The sequence below is a fragment of the Chlorocebus sabaeus genome, chromosome 13 (genome assembly GCF_047675955.1).
Source record: "Chlorocebus sabaeus isolate Y175 chromosome 13, mChlSab1.0.hap1, whole genome shotgun sequence".
In the NCBI taxonomy this organism is placed as follows: Eukaryota; Metazoa; Chordata; class Mammalia; order Primates; family Cercopithecidae; genus Chlorocebus; species Chlorocebus sabaeus.
Window position 1 is genome coordinate 85,727,238 of NC_132916.1, and position 22,907 is coordinate 85,750,144.

At 39.2% G+C, this 22,907-nt stretch overlaps 1 protein-coding gene across 9 annotated transcripts in view; it reads left to right on the forward strand.

Annotated features, from left to right (window-relative positions):
• The window catches only part of BACH2 (BTB domain and CNC homolog 2), a 367,860-nt gene that overhangs the window by 262,117 nt on the left and 82,836 nt on the right, over positions 1-22,907 (forward strand). The window lies entirely within an intron of this gene.

The following is a 22,907-nucleotide window of genomic DNA, read 5'->3' on the forward strand; positions in this document are numbered from 1 at the left end:
GACTCCGAAGACTTAAATAAGCTGCCCTAGTGCCCTCGCTCTCAGAATGGCAGTGCGGGGATTCCAGTTTGTAGGGCTGTTTTAAATCAGCTGTCATGGGGTTAAAATGCAGATCGCTGAACCCGCTGTAGTTACCCTAAATCTATGCAGTTAGAGAACTGTTATTTCCAGAGATAGGAAGCAGGCTGGGAGAGTCTGGGTGTTAGGTAGGCAGGGCCAAAAGCAGGAAATACTTACGTAGAGAAAAGGCAAGCCATTGTCAAACTGGAAATGAAATGTGAATGGGAAAAATTGGCATGGTTGGAAAAGAGGAGCTAATTTGATGGACCAGTTACTATATGTTAAATTGGTGAACTGATGAACAAGCAAACATGAAATGTTTTCATCCTCACAGTTCTATGAGATAGATGCCCTTTATCAGGTCCTTTTAGTACAGATCAGGAAACTGAGGCACAGAAAAGTTAAGTGTCTTGTGCAAGATTTTGCAGCTAGTGAATGACAGAGTCAGAATTCAAAGCCAGGCAGGTTGGCACCAGAGCCTCCATCCACAACCACTGCACTACCTTGCCTCTGTAGACCATCTTTGTATGCAGTATCTATTCTCCAGGAGTCGTTCTGTTTCCCAAGTTTGTGTTTTAAGTTGCTTGCTCCTCATGACCACTGGATTACAGATGAGAAATTTTTACAGAGAGCTCATGTGGTTTGTCTGAGGTAGCATTGTGGTCATAGTTCAGATGCAGGCAGGCTGACCCCAGAGCCTGACCTGTCACCACTGCAGGATCCTGCCCCTCAAGATGAAAGAGGATTCTGATTTGGGCAGAACATATATGCAAAATGTAGCAGAGAGAGAAAACAGGAAAAGCCCGTAATGGGAGGGTAGAATATTCAAAGCGTGCACTTTTAACAAATCTGAAGGGATGGAATCTTTTAGGAAATGTTATCAGATGAGAATCAATACAAGTCCCCCATCTGCCAGATGCCTTCTTTTGGCATGAGAGTGAACTGTATCAGGGCTAAGTGCCCATAAGAGCAGATATTCTTTATATAATTATGTGTAGGATTAGTCAAATAGTGGTGAGGATAATTCCTGATGCGAGCAGAGTACTCTGCACTTCTCAGGGAGGTCTCAGATCTGTTGCCTTATTTGACCTTCATGGTCATCAAGGGATGTTGCAGAAGGAAGTCTACGTAGTGTCACGGCCAAAGTTGCCAGCAAGTACCAGAATGCATACCTCTCATCATTCTCTTGCCGGTCTTGGATGGAAATTAAGCAAATTGGCCATTCCCCAGGTTTAAGCAGGAGAATCTGGCAAACAAAAATATACATTATTCTTCACGCAGTCCAGATTTGCCTCAGTGTAAGAAATTCTCAGTATATGTAGAATTACAAATGTATATAATATCCAAAGAAATTAACTTTCTTTTCCTTTTATTTGTGGAGTGTTTACTGTAAAACAAGGACCATCCTAAATACTTTATTGCTTCATCTCATTTAATCCTCACATAACTATTTTGTACATAGAAAGGCCAAGGATTACACAGTGCAGCTGTGTACATACAATACACACAATGTATTACACAATGCAGCTAGGACGCAGGAAAGCAGGGATTCAAATGGAGCCCCTCTATATAAGGATGGAAGGAGAAATGGAAAATGGGTGCATTTTAGAGTCAAGAAAGCACGAAACACTGTGTCTCTCTGGTACCACCTGGCCAATGGGCCCTTGTGGCACCCATTCCTTGCCATTTGGAGAGGGGATATTGTCTGCCCCCATGGCAGTACAATTCTGACTTTTTATAATGAATGAATTAAAAACATAATCTCTTCCTTAATATACTCGGCTTTATCTGAAGTGTATTCTGTGAGGTGAAATCGCGTGTGAGTGACGGTGATATAGGCATATAAGACCGTCTGTATCTTAAACAGTATACTAAGTGTCATGTAGCATGTGTGTCACTACCTTTTGGTGACAATAATCATCATTCTGAGAAGCTGCCAAGGACAGGACAGGGACTTGGAAAGCTCCAAGCACATTCTTTTTCTCCCATTCCTTTTCACTGCCTTTTCCCCATGTTCTCTGGAGGGCATTTCACCTGTGTGTTAACATTCCAGTTCCATTTGACCTCCTGCCTGGTGACAGGTGGTTCAGATGCTTTTATTACTTGATACAGGACTTAACAGACTGCCGACCAGTGGTCTTAGCCTCATGGCTTTAATCGTTTTTAAATGGAAAAGCAGGAGTGGGTTTCAGGAGTGCCTAGGCTCCAGTGGGAATCAAACCTTTCTCAAACCACTACCTGAATGACCCTCAAGCTAGATGACTTCCACCCCATTAGATGCTGCCTGCCTTTGGTGTTGAGTTGCAGTTTTCTTAGTTACCAGTTGAACTAACTTGCAATCTAAACGTTATTCGTTCTAGCCTGCATCCCTGTAGAGATGATGTTTCAGAACAGAATCATGTTGTCCAAAAGACCCCAATGCGTGAAAGAAGCAAGTTTCCTTTTATTAAGAACCTTTTCTGTGAAAGCTGTATTTCTGCCAAGCCTCAGTATTCACTTCTGTTTCCTTTCCTACCTGTAAACCGTGTGCCCTCTCAGGAGCTGGGGCAGGCATCAGTAGAGATGAGGCAGATGAGCAGCTGTGAAACTATAGATATTCTTTATGTATAGGCAGACAAAAGTGTGTCTGGGGGTAACCCCCACCCCCATCCCAAGAAGGAGTTAGATTTGACAATCCCATCTCTTAACATCATAATTCCTGGTCAGATGAATCTAACTTTGGAGGGTTATACATATTAGCATCTATAAGCAATACCTGGCCTGGGATACATACTAGGAACAATGACATGACTAATATATTGTTTCTTGACTTCACATGGAAACTCAAGCCCAGTGTTGTCACTGACCTGGTGGGCAAACTTTTGACAGTAATTATCATGGGAAAATCTTGCAAAACTAATGTAAGGAACACAATTATTTAATTATAGCACTTCAATAGCGTTCTCTCTTTCCTCTGTCTCCCTCCATTCCTCCTTCCATCTCCCCCACCCCTTTATGACATTTGAAGTCCACTAATTACTGAGCTCAATTTTCAGGCTGTGTCTTATGTTTGACAGAAATGCTGAAGTTGAAATTAGACTTGCAGTCTCCCCTCCTTTCTGCATTTGACTATCTGTTGTCTTTTCTTAGTCTTGATTCTCTGTTGTGAGTTTTGACTTGGTTTTTTTCTAAGACAGAATAATTTCTGCCAGGTTCTGGGAACTCCCCTCCCACCCGACGAAGAAGTTTTGGGGAGGAGTTGTGAGCCCTGCGTTGAACTGTGCACTAGGTACATATCTGCAGTGCCTTCTATTAAAATGTAAAATGATCCGTTGAGTCATCCTCCCTCTGGTTTGACTCAGATGCTTTATGGCGCACTTTGCATGTCATTTCTCTGTAATGATTTCCCCATGGAGAAGGGTGTCTCATAGAATCCAGGCAGACTGAAGATTGCTCTGAGTCAAATGGATCTGTTATTCTTTTAGTATTAACCCTTATCTCTCAGTTTCCCATCCTCGTATTTTCCCTGAAGGAACCTTAATGAAGTAAATAGGTTCCACCACCCTCATTTAGCCTCCTAATCACTGTTCACAATTTCTTCTCACATTAGCAGCATGAAGCTCTAGGGTAATACTTCTCTGGCTACAAGGGGAGGGAAAGGGACACTGGGAGAGAATATTTCACGCAGATGCCCTGATAAAGAGAAATGCAGAAAAGAAATGACTTTTCTCTGTCCTCTAACTCCTAATAGGCACAAAGCAAATGCTAATAGGAAGCAGAGATTGATGTATGAGAAATGAATATAAATGGAGAACATAGACACAAAGACGTAATACCAGAGACAAACTGGAAGTGACAATATAGAAAAAAGAAGGCTTGCCAAGAGTAGAAAATGGCCTATCCCAGAAGAATAGTTGGAGGCTTTGGCTATACTCTTAACTGAGGGGTTACACAAAAGAAGCAAAAGCAAGCATCAACATATAAAAAAGACGAGTGCATTGATCACAAAGCTGCATATCCGAATCTGCCCATGGCTAGTTGCACATTTTCTCCCTGGTCCACACACCCACTGCCCCACCACCACCAACCACCACTAACAGTCATCATGCCTCTAGGATGGCCTGACATGGGTTCCCTTTCACCCGCTGATTTCATCTCCTTTTTGAGATGACAGTTTATGCACCATGCTTTTGTTAAATCCCAGTTGTAACCTTCTCTCTGGCCCCCTAAACAGTCTTATCTGACATGGCTAGGTGGAGACAAGAGGAGAGGATGGACACCCCACTTTATTCCAGAGCCACATATCTAAGATGGCTTTTGAGGGAGCCCCTGACCTGCACACCAGAGACTGTTTTGGGCATGGGAAGAGAATGCTGAACTACTGCTCAGTACTGATGGGCGCTGTGTTCCATTAATGTATGAAAGTTGACCTTTGATTCATCCTTCGGGTTGACTCTGTTTATAAGGGAGAAAGTTCACACTGTTATTGGATGGGTCTTCCCTCTTCTTCATCTCTCTCAAAAGTTATGTGATGGCATTTTTCCTTTCCAGCCAGTTGTGTTCTTTTGAGCATCTCTAGTTTCCTTAAAAAGTCTTCTCAGGAACCACAGTTAGAAAAACTCATGTTTCAAGATTTTCCTAAAGTTCCTATACTTTCATAGAACCATAGAAACTAGAACTAAAAAGTCACCTAGTTTATTTTCTCCTTGCATAGATAAGGAAATGGAAGTGCATGAAGTGATTTGGTTTTAATAAGAGAGAAGACAAAACACAAGATCTCTGAAAAAAAGTTTTACTGCAAAGCAAAGGCCTGGGCTCAGATTTCTTACCATCTCCCAAAAGGCCTCGTCCCTGTATTTGGCCCATTTTTGTAGATTATTACTGAAAACGTACAACTTGGAATTGGCTAGATTTGATTGCCTTTAAGGACCTTCCCGACCATAAGTTGTAGGATTTAAGGTGTGGGTGTATTTTTTTTTTCATTTGAAGCCCAAAGTGTACCCTACGACCTTTGCGATTAAGTCACAGAACCTAAAGGAGGTACTCAATAAATACTTGAGTTGTTAACATTCTCCTACAACCTTTAATTTGGGGGAGCTGGGAAAACAAATGTAAAACAAATGTGTAACTTAAAGTGGGCATATGTGTACCTGTCACTCATGTCAAGAAATAGAGCATACGACAGCACCCCAAAACCCCATGGTGCCCCTTTCTGGTGAGCACTGCCTCGCTCTAAATGGAACCTCTATTCTGAGTCTTTTCTTTATAGTTTTGCCACCTTTGTATGTGTCTTAGTTCAGGCTGCCATAACAAAGTACCATAGGCTGGGTGGCTCAAACAACAAACGTTTATTTCTCACAGTTCTGGAAGTTAGAAGTCTAAGATCAGGGTGCCAGAATTGTCCAATTCTTGGTAAGGGCTCTCTTCCTGGTTTACAAACAGCCATATTCTTGTGTCCTCACATGGCAGAAAGAGAGTAAGAGGGGTCTCTTATAAGGGTATTAATCCCATTCATGAGGGCTCCACCCTTATAACCCAGTCACTCCTAAAGGCCCCACCTCCCAATACCATTATACTGGGGATTAGGATTTCCACATACAAATTTTGAGAGGACACATTTACTCCATGTGTTAGTTCTCACACCGCTATAAAGAAATACCTGCGACTGGGTAATTTATAAAGAAAAGAGGTTTACCGGGAGGGGGAGCTTGCAGTGAGCTGAGATCCAGCCACTGCACTCCAGCCTGGGCGACAGAGCAAGACTCCGTCTCAAAAAAAAACAAAAATGAAAAAAAAAAGAAAAGAGGTTTAATTGGTTCATGATTCTGCAGGCTGTACGGGAAGCATGGTGGTATCTGCTTGTGGGGAGGCCTCAGGAAACTTAGAATCGTGATGGAAGGCAAAGCTGGAGCAGGTGTCTTCATGTGGCCGAAGCAGGAGGAAGGGAGAGAGAAGGAGAGGGAAGGTGCCACACACTTTTTAAACAACCACATCTCATGATAACTCACTGTTGAGGCAACAGCTCCAAGGGGGATGGTGTTAAACCATGAGAAACCTCCCCTATGATCCAGTCACCTCCCACCAGGCCCCACCTCCAACATCGGGGATTACAGTTGAACATGAGATTTGGGCGGGGACACAGATCCAAACCATGTCAGTCTATAACAGCATATATCCCTAGATGTTTAAGTTTTATCCATTTTTGAATTTGACATACATGAAACCAGATTGTATGTTATTATCCTGTGTCTTGTTTCTGTAGCTCAGTATTCAGCATTTGGTTTGCGCAGCTCCTCCACGTTGCTGCATGTGGCTCTAATTTGCTTTGTTATATTCCATTATGTGAATATATGAATATATCTCAGTGTATTTATGCATTCTGGTACTGATAGACATGATGTTGTTTCCAGTTGGGAGTTATTCTCAACAATTCTGTGAACACTCTTTATACAGAGTTTGTTACAGATATGCAGGAGTATCTCTAGGGTGTAACCTAGGAATGGAATTACTCGGTTATAATCTATACATATCTTCAACTTTACTAGATAATGCCAAACTGTTTTGCAAAGAAGTTGATCTGACCATCAGTGCACTTGATATTGTTAAACTTTCTTACTGTTTCTAGGTTGGTGGCTATATATCTTTAATACTTTATTGCCTTTGGACCAATACCTATAGTCTGCTGCCAACATTCTAGTATTTCATCCACCTCAGTTTCTGTATCAGACTGTAACTCTCCATTTTAGTTACGTTCATTCATTCATTCATTTGTTCATTTATTTTTGAGACGGAGTCTCACTCTGTCTCCCAGGTTGGAGTGCAGTAGCACAATCTTGGCTCACTGCAACCTTTGCCTCCTGAGTTAAATAATTCTTGTGCCTCAGCCTCCTGAGTAGCTGGGATTACAGGCTTGCACCAACACACCCAGATAATTTTTATATTTTTAGTAGAGACAGGATTTCACCATGTTGGCCAGACTGTTCTCCAACTCCTGGCCTCAAGCAATCTGCCCATCTCGGCCTCTCAAAGTGCTGGGATTATAGGCATGAGCCACAACGCCTGGCCCATGTCGGTTACATTTAAATATAGGAAAAGTGCTAGTAATTGCTACTACTTTATTACCAGATATTTTGGAAATGTAGGTTATTTTTTATTTTGGTCTATTTGAAAGAATAAAGAAGCAACAATAATAACAAATTAGCAAAAAAATGGGACTTGTTATGATCATTCCTTTTTAAAGTTTTTGGTATATTTTTCAGCAGTGCAGTAAAAACCATTGTCAGTAAATTGAACTTTCCCCTAGAAGGTCAAGGAAAATGGAAGTTTATACTAAATTATGAGAACCATTCAGAGCTGTTAAGGATTTGATGATACAATTGCAAGTGCTTCCTCCTAACAACAGCCTTAAATTTCAGTTCCCTTGGCAGTAACTAGTGTGCAGGCAGATGGAGTGTTTGAGTAAATAAGGAACACAAAACGTTTTAGCTGCTCCATGTCAGGGCCCTTACTTTAGCTATCTAAGGCATTAGGGACATTAAGTGACAAGCACTGCAGTTTTCCATTAGAAAATACTGAAATTGGATTGCTTTTCACTTAAAGTAAGAAGTTTTAGTCTTGATGCATTAGAAAGTGTTTCCAATCCAAAAGTAATAACTAAGTAATTTTTATAGCACTGTGCACTCTAAAATGTCTATAGACTTGATAACTTTCTTTTATAAGAACTAACCCTTACAGTTTTACAATAAATAACTTTTTTTAAAAAGCATGTTTTATAAGTGCAGAAATTTACTCAGCAATTACTAAATAATTTAGTGTTTGATTCACAGAAGTATTTACTTAATGCACTGTTTCTGGGAGAAATGTAGTTTGAATTTCAAGTGAAATGGTTTATAATTTGGTCTTTTTCATTACCTGCAAGGCATATTCATTTCTTTTCATCTGAAGCACTCTAGACATGACAGGTTGTCTGAAAATCTTAACATTCTACTTTTTTGTGAATTGCAGCTTTTCAGATCCCACTGTGGTTTTTTTGGTTGGGTTTTGTTTCTTTTTTTTTTTACTTTTTTGATTTATACTTTTACCTGTAGAACTATTAGACATTTTCATTTCTGAATATGACCCAATAATGAGTGAAGAGTGAATGAGTGAGTTAATGAGTAAGTCTGTATTCATTAATACTATACCTTCGAGTAATAAGAGTTGTGGTCTGTGTAGCTTCTTAAGGGGATGAATATACTATGATAAAATAATAGTAATTAACTTTTGCTGCTGAACCATATGATGAGATGATTGGGGTATGTGTGTATGTACATGTGCAGCTGGGTTTTTTTGGCCTGCAAAAAGAAGAATGAGATCCAGCCAAAACCCAAATCAGAACCTTTGGAAAGCTTCCTTACAATCTGATTTCAGCTAATGTCTACATACTTTAACACGTTGTCTAATGCTTAGAGTAAAGATTGGCTGTCATACTCCTCCATGCTATTCTGGGTTCTGTTACTCACTATAAACCACTTCATTCTTAGATCCCATGGGTCTTGCTGCAGATTTCAGGATTTGCTGCATGGAGGAGTGGGGGGCGGAGAGGAATGTTGTTTAATTAATATTAGTAAGGCAAGTGAAAAAAGAACACCTAGTGGAAACAGGAGAAGCAGAATTCAGTTTGGTATTGGCCAGTCAAAAGCAGACAAATTGGAGGGAGTTCATAGAAGAGCACCTGTCTTAGCCTGTTTTCTGATACTCTAAGTGAATACCTGAGACTGAATAATGTATAAAGAAAATTATTTCTTACAGTTCTAGAGGCTGGCAAGTTCGAGGTCTAGGGGCTGCATTTGGTGAGGGCCTTCTTGCTGATGAGAACTGTCTGCAGAATCCCAAGGTGGCACAGGGCATCACATGGTGAGGGAGCTCACAAGAGATGGCCAAATTGACTTTTATAACAGACCCACTCTCATTATAACTAACGCACTCCTTCAATAACCCATTAATTCATTAATCCATGAGTGGATTGACCTATTCATGAGGGCAGAGCCTTCATGGCCCAATCATCTCTTAAAGGCCCTATGTCTTAATACTACCACATTGGAGATTAAGTTTCAACATGATTTTCATAGGAGACAAACGTTCAACCCATAGCAGCACCCGTGATAATTGGAGGTTAAGAAGGGCTGACTGATTTTTAAAGAAAGCAGAAAGGTATGTTCCATTATGTTTGAAGAGGAGCCAGTAAGGATGGGTAGGTAAAGGCCAAGGGGAAGAAAGTAATACTGACATGACGTAAAGAATTATTATCCAGAAATAATGTAATATATTCAAGAAAATCCTCAGACAGGTTAAAGTCTAACAACAGCTTCATGAAAGTGATACATTTTAGATTATACCATTTGATGAACAAAACTAATAATTTTTCAGTGTTTTCCAAAGGTCTCAAGTAAGTTTAGCTCAAAAAGCAGATGCCTGTGTTTATGTGACTGTCATAGCCTATTTCATCAAGTTGGAGGGCCTATTTTGCTACATCTTTGTTTTTCTAAACCTGTCCTGTTAGCAGAATATGGAGTCTACTCTTGAGAACTTCAACTGTCTTAGAGCCCAGAAAGAACAGGGGTTGGGGTCTTAGTTTCTACTCTCCCAGAAGTCTGTGGTTTCCTTGTATATTTGTTGTCTACCCCATTCCCTGTAACCAGCTCCGCAGGGGCAGTTTTGTTAAGCCATGCAACATCAACAACAATATAACCGGACACATAAATGGTCTTTAGAAGGTCAAAGAAAGCTAGCTTCTCTCAGTTAAAATGACGGTATCCCACTCTTTGTGATCAATCAGGTATATTTCTTTTATAGATTCATGGAGTTGTAGATCTGGAAGAACACTATTGGTCTTCTAGTTGATGCTTTTCATTTTACAAACATGGAAGCAGGCCCCCAAAAAGGCAATTTGTCCAGATCCACAAAGTTGGTCAATGCTGGAGCTGAACCAAAAGCCCCAAACAGCCCTGGTCCACTCCTCTTGCCACTGCACTTCACTTTCATTTCTCTTTTTATTTTCTTTCATTTCATGTTTCATTAAAGAATTTATGGCTTTGTGTCTTTCATCACAAGCTTCTATCTTGGTGTAGGCACATTAATATGTATTACCCATAAATGAACTGGAAAGATGAGGCATCCCTTATAAATCTCCTACTTTTTATGAATGGAACACACCGTCCGTGACCTAGAACATTAAATGTTCCACGAAGTTTTGAGTGTTTCCTTATACATAAGACCTATTATGATTTTTAACTCAATAATTTCTGTAGACTAATTGAGGAGACTCAATGTGGTAGGAGAAATAGTAATAATTTGAAAACTAAGAATGGAAAAAACAGACCAGAATTGAGACCTTATATGGGAGATAAGAAAATCCTGAAAACATTCCATGGAAATGCAGGACTAATAAGAAGGCAGAATAGAAAATATTTGTCTTCTTACTAGATAATAAAGAATTTAGCAGCAATTTCCTAGTCATTGACAGAAGCCAGGTGGACTTGATCTTACCTCATGACTTAGGGTCGTTATAACTGAATTGTGTCATTTTAGAATGCCATGCTAATTCCATTTAAAAAATGATTCCATATAACCTCACAAATATTTTATCTTTTATTGGAATACCAAAGAACTAATAATTCTTCATCGAGGTATCTTTGTAATTGGGTATTACAAACCATTATATATAGCAGAACAAAGTTGATACTATGTGGTTTGCATTGTGATAAGTTATTGTTTGTAAAGTGTTTGGAGTAATTGTAGCACGAAAAATAAACCTATGGCTTTTACTTTCAGCCAAGATGGCGTAATAGGTTCTAGATTTACCCTTTCTCCTAAAACAACTATAGAAACAGATAAAATATATGAGATAATGGTTTTTAAGACAGGGGACATCCAGAACCAAAAGACAGTAATCCCCAAGAAAGGAAAACAAACTGAGCTAAGCATACTGCTTTGAGAGTTTCTAGGCCATGGCATAGGAAAGAAGAACCAAGGAAGAGCTGGCTGACTCTTAAATTGAAGAGACAGAGCTAAGAGTCTGGAAAGATGATAATAGAGTTCAGAAAGCAGGGTAACAGAAGAGAGAGCTGCAGAGAGAGAACTCCAGAGATCTGCAGAGAGTTTCCCTTTAATATTCTGCAGAGTAATGATCAGTAGATGCAGGTGAGAAAACTACCCATGGATGGGGAGACAGCCACCCAAAACAAAGGGAACTCAGAGAACTGGGAATAACATCATTTCCTACCAGCCAGACTAGTAAAAACATATATCAGGTCATTGGATAGAGTACTCAGAAGTACTCAGTAGTAAGGAGTAATGAACCCTAGACTAAATGCTGATTTTCCTATCTAACAAATCTCAAAAGCAAAACCTGAAAGGATCAAACTACTTCCAAGTAATTCAGCTGTGTCTTAGAACAAAGTTCGAGATTATTTATGGGAACAGAAAAATATCCAGCGTTTAACAAGGTAAATTTTACAATGTCTGGCATCCAATCAAAAATGTTCAATTATGCAAAGAAGCAAGGAAATATAACTCACAATGAAAATAAATAACAATAAAAACTGAACCAAAAGATGTTAGAATTAACAGACAAGGACATTGCAATAGTTATTATAACTGTATTCCAAATGTTCAAAAAGTTAGAAGAAAGATTGAACATCTTAAGTAGAGACATGGAAGATATTTTGTAAAAGACCAGATGGGACTTTTAGAGATAAGGACCACAGTATCTGAGATCAAAATTATACTGGAAAAGATTAATGGTAGATTAAACCTTGCAGAAGAAGAGATTTCAGACTGCATGAGGCAGAAACTGATAGAATTACAATAACCGACAGACAAGCCTACAATGGTAGCCAGATATTTTAGTACTCCTTCTCAATACATGACGGAACCTATAGACGGAAGATCAGAAAAGATATTAGAAGACTTGAACAACACTCATCTTACAGCTTAACCTAGTCGATATTTATAGGACACTCCAGCCAACAACAGAATATACATTCTTTTCAAGTGCTTATGTAGTATTCACCGAAGTGGGTCATATTCTGGGACTCAAAACACGTCTCCATAAATTTAAAAGGATTAAAGTCATATGAAGTTTTTTCTGTGACCGCAATGGAATTAAATCGGAAAAGAATAACAAAAAGATATCTAGAAACTCCCCCAAATATTTGGAAACCAAAAAACACATGTGTAAATCATTTGTGCATTAAGGAATAAATCAAAAGGGAAATTTTAAATTTTTAAGAATTGAGTATTCTAGTTAACCATTCGTCAAATCTTTTTTCAGGGTTTTTAGTTTCTTTGCACGGTGAATGGCTAACTAGAATAACCAATGCAGAGAAGTCTTTAAACGACCTCATAGAGATGAAAACCATGAGACAAGAACTATGTGGCAAATGCACAAACTTCAGTAACCAACTCGATCAACTGGAAGAAAGGGTATCTGTGATTGAAAATCAAATGAATGAAATGAAGTGAGAAGACAAGTTTAGAGAAAAAAGAGTAAAAAGAAATGAACAAAGCCTCCAAGAAATATGGAACTATGTGAAAAGACCAAATCTACGTCTGATTGGTGTACCTGAAAGTGACGGGGAGAATGGAACCAAGTTGGAAAACACTCTGTAGGATATTATCCAGGAGAACTTCCCCAACCTAGCAAGGCAGGCAAACATTCAAATTCAGGAAATACAGAGAATGTCACAAAGATACTATTCTAGAAGAGCAACTCCAAGACACATAATTGTCAGATTCACCAAAGTTGAAATGAAGGAAAAAATGTTAAGGGCAGCCAGAGAGAAAGGTCGGGTTACCCACAAAGGGAAGCCCATCAGACTAACAGCAGATCTCTCGGCAGAAACTCTACAAGATAGAAGAGAGTGGGGGCGAATATTCAGCATTCTTAAAGAAAGAATTTTCAACCTAGAATTTCATATCCAGCCAAACTAAGTTTCATAAGTGAAGGAGAAATAAAATCCTTTACAGACAAGCAAACGCTGAGAGATTTTGTCACCACCAGGCCTCCCCTACAAGAGCTCTTGAAGGAAGCACTAAACATGGAAAGGAACAACCGGTACCAGCCACTGCAAAAACATGCCAAACTGTAAAGACCATTGAGGCTAGGAAGAAACTGCATCAACTAACGAGCAAAATAACCAGCTAACATCATAATGACAGGATCAAGTTCACACATAACAATATTAACCTTAAATGTAAATGGGCTAAATATTCCAATTAAAAGACACAGGCTGGCAAATTGGATAAAGAGTCAAGACTCATCAATTTGCTGTATTCAGGATACCCATCTCACGTGCAGAGACACACATAGGCTCAAAATAAAGGGATGGAGGAAGATCTGCCAAGCAATTGGAAAACAGAAAAAGGCAGGGGTTGCAAACCTAGTCTCTGATAAAACAGACTTTAAACCAACAAAGATCAAAAGAGACAAAGAAGGCCATTACATAATGGTAAAGGGATCAATTCAACAAGAAGAGCTAACTCTCCCAAATATATATGCACCCAATACAGGAGCACCCAGATTCATAAAGCAAGTCCTTATAGACTTACAAAGAGACCTAGACTCCCACACAATAATAATGGGAGACTTTAACACCCCACTGTCAACATTAGATAGATCAGCAAGACAGAAAGTTAACAAGGATATCCAGGAATTGAACTCAACTCTGCACCAAGCAGACCTAATAGACATCTACAGAACTCTCCACCCCAAGTCAACAGAATATACATTCTCAACACCACATCGCACTTATTCCAAAACTGACCACATAGTTGGAAGTAAAGCACTCCTTAGCAAATGTAAAAGAACAGAAATTACAACAAACTGTCTCTCAGACCACAGTGCAATCAAACTAGAACTCAGGATTAAGAAACTCAATCAAAACCACTCAACTACATGGAAACTGAACAACCTGCTCCTGAATGACTACTGGGTACATAACGAAATGCAGGCAGAAATAAAGATGTCCTTTGAAACCAGTGAGAACAAAGATACAACGTACCAGAATGTCTGGGACACATTTAAAGCAGTGTGTAAAGGGAGATTTGTAGCACTAAATGCCCACAAGAGAAAGCAGAAAAGATCTAAAATTGACACCCTAACATCACAATTAAAAGAACTAGAAAAGCAAGAGCAAACACATTCAAAAGCTTGCAGAAGGCAAGAAATAACTGAGATCAGAGCAGAACTGAAGGAGATAGAGACACAAAAAACCCTTCAAAAAATCAATGAATCCAGGAGCTGATTTTTTGAAACGATCAACAAAATTGATAGACGGCTAGCAAGATTAATAAAGAAGAAAAGAGAGAAGAATCAAATAGATGGAATAAAAAATGATAAAGGGGATATCACCTCTGACCCCACAGAAATACAAACTACCATCAGAGAATACTATAAACACCTCTACGCAAATAAACTAGAAAACCTAGAAAAAATGGATAAATTCCTGAACACGTACACTCTCCCAAGACTAAATCAGTAAGAAGTTGAATCCTTGAATAGACCAATTATTGCCTGAAATTGAGGCAATAATTAATGGCCTACAAACCAAAAAAAGTCCAGGACCAGACGGATTCACAGCCGAATCCTACCATAGGTACAAGGAAGAGCTGGTACCATTCCTTCTGAAGTTATTCCAATCAATAGAAAAAGAGGGAATCCTCCCTAATTCATTTTATGAGGCCAACATCATCCTAATACCAAAGCCTGGCAGAGACACAACAAAAAAAGAGAATTTTAGACCAATATCCCTGAACATCAGTGTAAAAATCCTCAATAAAATACTGGCAAACTGAATCCAGCAGCACATCAAAAAGCTTATCCATCATGAACAAGTAGGCTTCATCCCTGGGATGCAAGGCTAGTTCAACATATGCAAATCAATAAATGTAATCCAGCATATAAACAGAACCAAAGACAAAAACCACATGATTATCTCAATAGATGCAGAAAAGGCCTTTGACAAAATCCAACAGCCCTTCATGATAAAAATGGACAATAAATCGGTATTGATGGAATGTATCTCGAACTAATAAGAGCTATTTATGACAAACCCACAGCCAGTACCATACGGAATGGGCAAAAACTGGAAGCATTCCCCTTAAAAACTGGCACAAGACAGGGATGCCCTCTCTCACCACTCCTATTCAACACAGTGTTGGAAATTCTGGCCAGGGCAATCAGGCAAGAGAAAGAAATAAAGGGTATTCAGTTAGGAAAAGAGGAAGTCAAATTGTCCCTGTTTGCAGATGACATGATTGTTTATTTAGAAAACCTCATTGTCTCAGCCCCAAATCTCCTTAAGCTGATAAGCAACTTCAGCAAAGTCTCAGGATACAATATCAATGTGCAAAAGTCACTAGCATTCTTATACACCAAAAACAGACAGAGAGCCAAATCATGAGTGAACTCCCATTCACAATTGCTTCAAAGAAGAATAAAATATGTAGGAATCCAACTTACAAGGGATGTGAAGGACCTCTTCAAGGAGAACTACAAACCACTGCTCAATGAAATAAAAGAGGACACAAACAAATGGAAGAACATTCCATGCTTATGGATAGGAAGAATCAATATCATGAAAATGGCCATACTGCCCGAGGTAATTTATAGATTCAATGCCATCCCCATTAAGCTACCAATGACTTTCTTCACAGAATTGGAAAAAACTACTTTATGAACTAAAGTTCATATGGAACCAAAAAAGAGCCCACATTGCCAAGTCAATCCTAAGCCAAAAGAACAAAGCTGGAGGCATCACGCTACCTGACTTCAAACTATACTACAAGGTTACAATAACCAAAACAGCATGGTACTGGTACCAAAACAGAGATATAGACCAATGGAACAGAACAGAGCCCTCAGAAATAATACCACACATCTCCAACCATCTGATCTTTGACAAACCTGACAAAAACAAGCAATGAGGAAAGGATTCCCTATTTAATAAATGGTGCTGGGAAAACTGGCTAGCCGTAAGTAGAAAGCTAAAACTGGATCCCTTCCTTACACCTTATACAAAAATTAATTCAAGATGGATTAGAGACTTAAATGTTAGACCTAAAACCATAAAATCCCTAGAAGAAAACCTAGGCAATACCATTCAGGACATAGGCATGGGCAAGGACTTCATGTCTAAAACACGAAAAGCAATGGCAACAAAAGCCAAAATTGACAAATGGGATCTAATTAAACTAAAGAGCTTCTGCACAGCAAAAGAAACTACCATCACAGTGAACTGGCAAGTTACAGAATGGGAGAAAATTTTTGCAATCTACTCATCTGACAAAGGGCTAATATCCAGAACCTAAAAGAACTCAAACACATTTACAAGAAAAAACAACCCCATCAAAAAGTGGGCAAAGGATATGAACAGACACTTCTCAAAAGAAGACATTTATGCAGCCAACAGACACATGAAAAAATGCTCATCATCACTGGCCATCAGAGAAATGCAAATCAAAACCACAGTGAGATACCATCTCATACCAGTTAGAATAGCAATCATTAAAAAGTCAGGAAACAACAGGTGCTGGAGAGGATGTGGAGAAAGAGGAACACTTTTACATGGTTGGTGGGACTGTAGTTCAACCATTGTGGCGATTCCTCAAGGATTTAGAACTAGAAATACCCTTTGACCCAGCCATCCCAATCTTGGGTATATACCCAAAGGATTATAAATCATGCTGCTATAAAGACACATGCACATGTATGTTTATTGCGGCACTATTCACAGTCGTAAAGACTTGGAACCAACCCAGATGTCCATCAGTGACAGACTGGATTAAGAAAATGTGGCGCATATACACCATGGAATACTATACAGCCATAAAAAAGGATGAGTTCATGTCCTTTGTAGGGACATAGATGCAGCTGGAAACCATCATTCTTAGCAAACTGTCGCAGGAACAGAAAACCAAACACTGCATGTTCTTACCTATAGGTGGGAATTGAACAATGAGAGCACTTGGACACAGGAAGGGGAACATCACACACCAGGCCTGTTGTGGGGTGAGGGGAAGGGGGAGGGATAGCATTAGGAGATATACCTAATGTAAATGATGAGTTAATGAGTGCAGCACACCAACATGGCACATGTATACATATGTAACAAATCTGCATGTTGTGCACATGTACTTTAGAACTTAAAGTATAATTTAAAAAAAAAGAATTGAGTAAAAATTAAAATTAAGCATTTCAAAATTTGCAAGATACTGCTAAAACAGTAGAGTGAAATTTATAGCATTAAAGCCTGTGTTAGAAAAGACAACAAAGATCTCAGATTAATGGGCTCAACTACCACCTTATGAAACTGGAAAAGAAAAAAAGACACAATTAAACCCAAAGTAAGCAGAATAAAGGATATAACAATGAGAATAGAGATCAGCAAACTAGAAAATAGAATTATTTTTAAAAACTAACCAAAAACTAGTTATTTGAGAATGTCAGTAAAATGGTTAAGCCTCTAGCCAGACTGATCAGAAAGAGAAGACACAAATTTTCAGTACCAGTAATATGAAAGGTGACGTCAGTACAGATTCAACCAGTATTAGAAGGAATATTTTTAAATATTATATATGGGCTGGATGTGGTAGCTCACGCCTGTAATCCCAGCGCTTTGAGGGGGCCAAAGCAGGAGGAACACTTGACACCAAGAGTTGAAGACCAACATGGGTATCATAGTAAGACTCCATCTCTTTTAAAAAAAAAAAAAAATAGCTGAACATGGTGGCATGGCCTATAGTCCTAGTTACTCAGGAGCCTAAGACAGGAAGGTCACTTGAGCCCCAGGAGTTTCAGGTTGCAGTTAGCTATGATCACACCACTGCACTCCAGCCTGGGCAACAAAGTGAGACACTGTCTCTTTAAAAAATAAAAAATAAAAAAATAAAATTTAAAAAGGCCCGGGGTGGTGGCTCACGCTTGTACTTCCAGGACTTTGGGAGGCCAAGGCGGGCGGATCATGAGGTCAAGAGATTGAGACCATCTTGGCCAACATGGTGAAACCTCGTCTCTACTAAAAATACAAAAATTAGCTGGGCATGGTAGTGCACACCTGTAGTCCCAGCTACTCGGGAGGCTGAGGCAGGAGAATCGCTTGAACCCGGGAGGCAGAGGTTGCGGTGAGCCAAGATTGCACCACTGCACTCCGGCCTGGCGACAGAGCAAGACTCCATCTCAAAAAATTAATTAATTAATTAATTAAATACACACACACAAATTTTATGCCAATAAATTTGACCATTTTTTTTTTTTAATTGAGTCTGTCGTTAAAATCCCAGTTCAGAAGTCTTCACAGGTAAATTCTACCAAACATATAAGGAGGAAATAAAACCAATTCTACAAAAAAAAAGAAAAGAAAAGAAAAGAAAAACCTTTTAGAAAATTAAAGAGGAAGAAATACTTCCCAGCTCATTTTATGAGATCGTTGTTACCCTGATGCTAAAACCAGGCCAGAAGAACTATGTAAGAAAACTACAGACAACTCTCCCCACTGAACATAGATGAAAAATTATTAACAAAATGTTAGCAAATTGAATCCAACAATGTATAAGAAGACAAACACAGGGCTGGGTGCAGTGGCTCACACCTGTAATCCCAACACTTTGAGAGACCAAGGTAGAGGATTGCTTGAGACCAGGAGTCCAAGAGCAGCCTGGGCGACATAGCAAGGTTTCATCTCTACAAAAAAACAAGAAATAATTAGCCGGGTATGGTGGTGCACACCTGTAGTCATAGCTACTCAGGAGGCAGAGGCAGGAGAATTGCTTGAGCCCACGAATTCAAGATTGCCGTGAGCCATGAGTGCCACTGAAGAAAAAGATAAGAAAGGGAACAGAAAGGGGAGGGGAGGAGAGAGGGACAGAAAGAAAAGTAACTTCCTCAGCTCAATAGGAGCATCTATGAAGCATCTATAGCTAACGTCATACAAAATGGTGAATGGTTGAATACTTTCTTCCTAACATCAGGAAGGCAAGGGTGTTTAGTCTCACCACCTCTGTTCAGCATTGAACTAGAGGTTCTAAACAATGCAGCAAGGTAAAAAAAAGACATTAAAATTATCCAAATTGGGAAAAAAGTAAGAGATCTTTATTCACAACATAATCTTCTATGTAGAAAATACTGTGGAATCTACCCAAAAAAAACAGTCTATGAGAACTAATAAATAAGGTTTCCAGATACAAGATCGATATACAAAAATTATTTGTTTATAGTAGCAATGAAAAATTATAAATTGAAATTAAAAGACAATGCCATTTACAATGACATCAAAAATGTTCATACTTAGGTATAAATCTGACAAAAGAGGTATAAAAGACCTATATACTACTATAAAACATTGCTGAGAGTCCCGTGTGCTGGCTCACGCCTGTAATCCCAGCACTTTGGGAGGCCGAAGAGAGACCAGGAGTTCAAGACCAGTCTGGCCAACCTGGCGAAACCCATCTCTACTAAAACTACAAAAAGTGGCCAGGCATGGTGGCGCATGCCTCTTTCTTTCCAGCTACTCAGGAGGCTGAGGCAGGAGAATCACTCGAACCCAGGAGGTGGAGGTTGCAGTGAGCCAAGATCGCACCACTGCACTCCAGCCTGGGTGACGGAGTGAGACTGTCTGCAAAAAGATTTAAAATTAAAATATTGCTAAGAAAAAAAAAGTCTTTTTTTTTTTTTTTTTTTTTTTTTTTGAGATGGAGTCTTGCTCTGTTGCCCAGGCTAGAATACAGTGGTGCAATCTCAGCTCAGCTCACTGCAACCTCTTCCTGCTGGGTTCACACAGTTCTCCTGCCTCAGCCTCCTGAGTAGCTGGGATTACAGGCATATGCTACCATGCCTGGCTAATTTTTATATTTTTAGTAGAGATGGGGTTTCAGCATGTTGGCCAGGCTGGTCTCGGACTCCTGACCTCAAGTGATCCACCTGCCTCGGCCTCCTAAAGTCCTGAGATTACAGGCATAAGCCACCGCACCTGGCTGCTGAGAAAAATTTAAGATGATCTAAATAAAGAGACCGTGTTCATGGGTCAAAAGGTTCATTATTGTTAAGATGGCAGTTCTTCCTAAATTCATCAGTAGATTCAGTACAATCTCAGTGAAAATTCCAGCAGACTATTTTGTAGAAATTGGCAAGCTAATTATAAAATGTATATGGAAATGCAAAGGATCAAACTAACTTTGAAAAAGAGCAAATCAAGACACTATGATAGTAATATAAAAGTAGATATAGAGGTTGGGTACAGTGGCTCACATCTGTAATCCCAGCACTTTTAGGAGGCCGAGGTAGGAGGATCGCTTGATGCCAGGAGTTTGAGACTAGCCTGGGCAATATGGCAAGACCTCATCACACATATATATATATATATGTGTGTTTTTGTTTTGTTTTTGAGATGGAGTCTTGCTCTGTCACCCAGGCTAGAGTGCAGTGGTGATATCGGCTCACTGCAACCTCTGCCTCCTAGGTTCAAGTGATTCTCCTGTCTCTGCCTCCCAAGTAGCTGGGATTACAGGTGCAACCACCATGCCCAGCTAATTTTTGTATTTTAGTAGAGATGCAGTTTCACCATGTTGGCCAGGCTGGTCTTGAACTCCTGACCTCGTGATCTGCCCACCTCAGCCTCCCAAAGTGCAGGGATTACAGGCATGAGCCACCGCATCCAGCCTACAAAAACTATTTTTAAATTAGCCAGATACGGTGGTGCACACCTGTAGTGCCAGCTACTGCTGTGAGCTATGGCCACGCCACTGCACTCCAAAGTGATAACCTGTCTCCAAAAAAACAACAAAACAAAACAAAAGTAGACAAACTTATAAATAGTAAAAGACAGAGTCCATAAATAGATTCATACATATATAAACAATTGATTTTCAGTAAAAGTACAAAGGTAATTCAGGAGAGAAAAGAGTCTTTTTAACAATGCTACTGGAACCATTGGATATTCATATGCAAAAGGAAAAAACCTCAATCCATACCTGTTACATATATAAAAATTAACTCAAAATGGTCCATAGACCTAAATGTAAGGGCTAAAAAAATAACACTTCTAGCAGAAAACATAGGAGAATATCTTTATGACCTTGGTTTTTCAGATGTGACACCAAAATGGTTTTTTGGCTTCATCAAATAAAGACTTTCTGTTCCTTGAAAGACACTTTTAAGACATGAAAAGACAAGCTACAACCTTGGAAAAAAATTTTGCAAATCATGTACCTGATAAAGGACTTTATATATTCAGAATATATAAAGAATTCTTAAAACTGAAAAATAAGAAAACAACCCAATTAAAAATGGGCAAAGAATCTAAATAGACATTTCTCCAAAGAAGATATACAGAGGTCAAATAAACACATGAAAGATTCTCAACGACTTCAGGTGTTAGAGAAAGCAAATTAAACCCAAAAAGAGATATAATATACCTATTACAATGTCCAAAATTAGAAAGACTGACCATACTAAATGTTGGCAAGGCTGTGAAAGAACTGGAACCTCATACACTGCTGGTGGAAATGTAAAATGTTAACAACCACTTTAGAAAACAGTGCCAGACTCTTTAAAAGTAATGCTTACACATACCGTATAATACATTCTACTCACAGGTATTTACCCAAGAGAAGTAGAAGCATATGTCCGTACAAAGAATTTTATGTTCACAACAGCTTTATGTGTAAATAAATACTGGAAACAACCCGAATATCTACTAATAGATGAATGGATTAAAAAAAAAAATTATGCTATATTTATACAATAGGATACTAGGTAATAAAGGAACAAACTTGATATATGCAGCAACATGGTTGAATGGTGAAATTATGCCGAACAAAAGAAGCCAGACATAAAAGAATATGTAGTGTATGATTCCATTTATATGAAACTCTAGAAAATGCAAGCTAATATAGAATGTCAGAAAGCTGATCAGTCGTTGCAGGGGTGAGGTATAGAGGGGCACAAGGGAGAAATTATTACAAGGGCCTTAAGGAGACTTTTGGTGATGATGGATTTGTTCATCTTTATTGTGATGATGGTTTCACAGTTATATACATAATCAAAACCTCAAATTGCTCACTATAAATATGTGCAGTTTATAGTATGTTAAAGCTGTTTTTAAAAAAATAAGAAAGCCCAAAAGAAAGTAGGACTCACTACTGGAATTCTTACTACTCTAGTAAACATTACAGAAAAACTATGTAATTCGATAAATTAATCACAGATACTGTATTTTAAAATACTTCAGTGGGGCCAGGCGCAGCGGCTCATGCCTGTAATCCCGGCACTTTGGGAGGCCAAGGCAGGTGGATCACCTGAGGTCAGGAGTTCAAGACCAGCCTGGCCAAAATGGTGAAACCCCATCTCTACTAAAAATACAAAACTTAGCCAAGCATGGTGGCACATGCCTGTAATCCCAGCTACTCAGTAGGCTGAGGCAGGAGAATCACTTGAACCCAGGAGGTGGAGGTTGCAGTGAGCTGAGAAGCACGCCATTGCACTTCAGCCTGGGCTACAGAACGAAACTCCCTCTCAAAAAAAAAAAAAGAAAGAAAGAAAGAAATACTTCAATGGATATTTTTAAAAACAAAGAACCTTTGGTAAAAGTAGTCTTGACTGTTGAATGCATCTTTTTCATGACTGCTATTGTGATATATTGTGTTTCCTTAAAGTGGATGTACATCAATTCGGCTGGGATAACGACAGCACAATTCCACATCTTTGTAAGAGCTGAGCAACTATAGCATTATGGCGATTGTGCTTTGCCTTGAAGTGGCAGAGGGCAGATGCAGTAGCTGACTACTGAGTCTTCAGCGTGCAGACAGTTTGGTGCACTTGTTAAATATGTACT